The 3093-nt window shown below is 37.2% G+C and overlaps 1 protein-coding gene across 1 annotated transcript in view; it reads right to left on the minus strand.

The window, feature by feature from the left end:
• The window catches only part of LOC106873922 (actophorin-like), a 65171-nt gene that overhangs the window by 4717 nt on the left and 57361 nt on the right, over positions 1-3093 (minus strand). The gene's annotated exons all lie outside the window — the stretch shown is intronic.

The raw sequence follows: 3093 nt of genomic DNA on the forward strand, positions 1-3093 counted from the left end.
GGTATGACTCCTTCGTGTATCACCTGGTTCGTAATACGGGTGACTAGGCTATAGCCGACACTGCCAGATATTTTGAGCATCTCTGCTGTGATTCCTGATGGGCTGGGGGCTTTCCCTGTCTCCATACTCTTAATTGCCTTATCTACCAAGGTACTGTCAACTCAGATAGCTGGTCCCTCTGTTGGGTCGACATTCAGCAATTCTCTCTCCCATTCATTCTCTTTATTGAACAACCTTTCATAGTGACATCTCCAAACCTCTCTCTTTGCAGCCACGCTTAGTGTAAGTGAACCATCATCCATGCGGACACATTTCTCTCCTACGACATCACGATTCTCTCTTACACACTGTCTTGCAAATATGAAATACTTCAAGTACACAATCAATAATTTTTTTCTTTGTTGATACAGGTTAAAAGAACAAAAATATCTGTTCCTGTTACTTTAAGATTTGGACTTAAATGTGCTTTCAACGTGGAAATAAGGGGCTAAACTTTATTCCAGCAACTGCAAGTCCCAAACACCAACTATATTAAGTTTTCTCTTTAACAATTTAAACTTCCTAGTGTGCTGCATATTTCTATTAGAACTGTTAATTTAATATTGTTAAGATCTAAAGACAGTTACTTGATGTTATCTCTTCCAGCACTGCAATTAATGTGAACTCAATAGTAAAATGTCATTTATAACAGGGTGTAAATAGTACAGCAACAACTCCAGATGAAAAAAATGTTGCCTTTGACCGCCATTTATGAAATGATACATAATCAAGATGAATGGAAATATTTTACACTTTTGACATTTTATAGAAGGGGAAAACAAATTTGAAAAACTTTTGATAATGGTAACTGTGTGTTTATGTCACTGCAGTTTTCCTTGACATAAACACTTTGTTACTTTAGAGATTTTTCCACAAATGGTTAAAATTCAATAAAGACTAAAGAACAAAAAGCAGTGTAATTAGTCTATATTTACATCAGATAGGAAATACAGTCTTTATATCAGCTACAGGCGCAGGAGTGGCTTGCTTACCAACCACATGGTTCTGGGTTCAGTCCGACTGCGTGGCACCTTGGGCAAGTGTCTTCTACTATAGCCTCGGGCCGACCAAAGCCTTGTGAATAGATTTGGTAGACGGAAACTGAAAGAAGCCTGTCGTATATATATATATATGTATGTATGTATGTATGTATGTATGTATGTATATATGTTTATGTGTCTGTGTTTGTCCCCCCAACTTCGCTTGACAACCGATGCTGGTGTGTTTACGTCCCCGTAACTTAGCGGTTCGGCAAAAAGAGACCGATAGAATAAGTACTAGGCTTACAAAGAATAAGTCCTGGGGTCGATTGGCTCGACTAAAGGCGGGGCCCCAGCATGGCCGCAGTCAAACGACTGAAACAAGTAAAAGAGTAAAGAGTACACATAAATGACAGAATGTAAATCTGAAAATAGAACTGGGACAAATACAGAACACACACCCTATGCAACTCACTTCTGCACCCTTACTACTCAAGCTTTCTCATCACTTACCTACCTGCCCGCCTGACTGCTTATCTATCTATAAGCACACTGGCATAGTTACGAAGTTAAAAAGTTTGTTTCCCAACCACATGGTTTCTGGTTTGGTCCTAGTATCTAAGGCAGACTGAAGCTCAGAAATGATGAAACTAGGTGCATGCACATGCATGTGTGTTTGTTCATATAAATATATATATCACCAATGATGATGAACCCTTTGATAATGAATTTCATTCATTCCATAACCTCATTTGTGACCCTGTCAGTCCCAGTGCTGGTGTCACATAAAAAAGCAGCCAGAATACTCTTTAAAGTGGTTTTGCCAACTCCTGTCAACCCAGCCAACCCATTTAACGGATGCTAAATGATGATGATGATGAAAACAAATTACAAATAAAAATCTGTAATATACAATGGAATAATGATAAGCTGCAAGAATAAATTTTCAAAGTGAAAAACTTGAATAAATATAAAAATTCCAGATTATTTTTAAAATCTGTTATGGAGTTATAAAAGCTAACAGATATTATGATAACCATTTTATAAAACAAATAAATCTGTAAAATTAGAAAAAAAAAAAATTACAATTTCATCAACCATTGAAATTAAGCTGTCTTAAGTTTTGATCTGAGATTTGTGAACGAAGGGAGGTAATTCAACATGACTTTCACGCAACTCTTATAACAATTCTAAATTTATTGAAAGAAAAATCACAATATTTTGGTTGCATTTGGCAGATTGTTATTCCAAAGTGAGACAGTAATGTATTGTCAGGAAATAAGAATAGTCTTGTCTTGGAAATGTTTTAGAACAAACTACTTTAGAACTAACAAAAGAAAAGTGAATCATTTTAAAATCTCTTATCAAAAAAAAAAAAAAAAAAAAAAAAAAAAAACAGCAAAAGCAGAAGGTTCTTCGGTAATTTTTAACAAGAAAGTATCCAACTAGCTTGCCATAAGTATATTCTTGACAGACTAAATGTACTGCAACATTTTCAGAAGCTCAGTTGAAAAAGTGGGTATAAAATGATGAATACAGAAAGTAGTGAAGGCACATAACTCAGTGGTTAGAGCGTCGGCTCACAAACTATGAGGTAGTGAGTTGATTCCTGGACCAGGATGTGTTGTGCTCTTGAGCAAGACACTTTATTTCACGTTGCTCCAGTTCATTCAGCTGTAGAAATAAGTTGCAATGTCACTGGTGCCAAGCTGGATCGGCATTTGCCTTTCCCTTGGATAACATTGGTGGTATGGAGAAAGGAGGCTGATATGAATGGGCGTCTGCTGGTCTTCATAAACAACCTTGCCCTGACTTGTGCCTGGGAGGGTAACTTTCTAGGTGCAATTCCATGGTCATTCATGACCGAAGGGGGTCTTTACCCTTTACCTTTCTTTTACAGAAAGTATAGATTCCCGCCTACCTGTTAGGAGGCACAAACACTTTCACACACATGATGGGAAGTTCTGCCAACCAAATTCAATTATGAAGCTTCTGTTGGCTCAAGACTGAAGCAGAAGACTCTTGCCCAAGGTGTTACGCAGTAGGACTGAACTCAAAACCATGTGGTTGAAAA

This window comes from Octopus bimaculoides, chromosome 11, assembly GCF_001194135.2.
Source record: "Octopus bimaculoides isolate UCB-OBI-ISO-001 chromosome 11, ASM119413v2, whole genome shotgun sequence".
NCBI classification, from domain to species: Eukaryota; Metazoa; Mollusca; class Cephalopoda; order Octopoda; family Octopodidae; genus Octopus; species Octopus bimaculoides.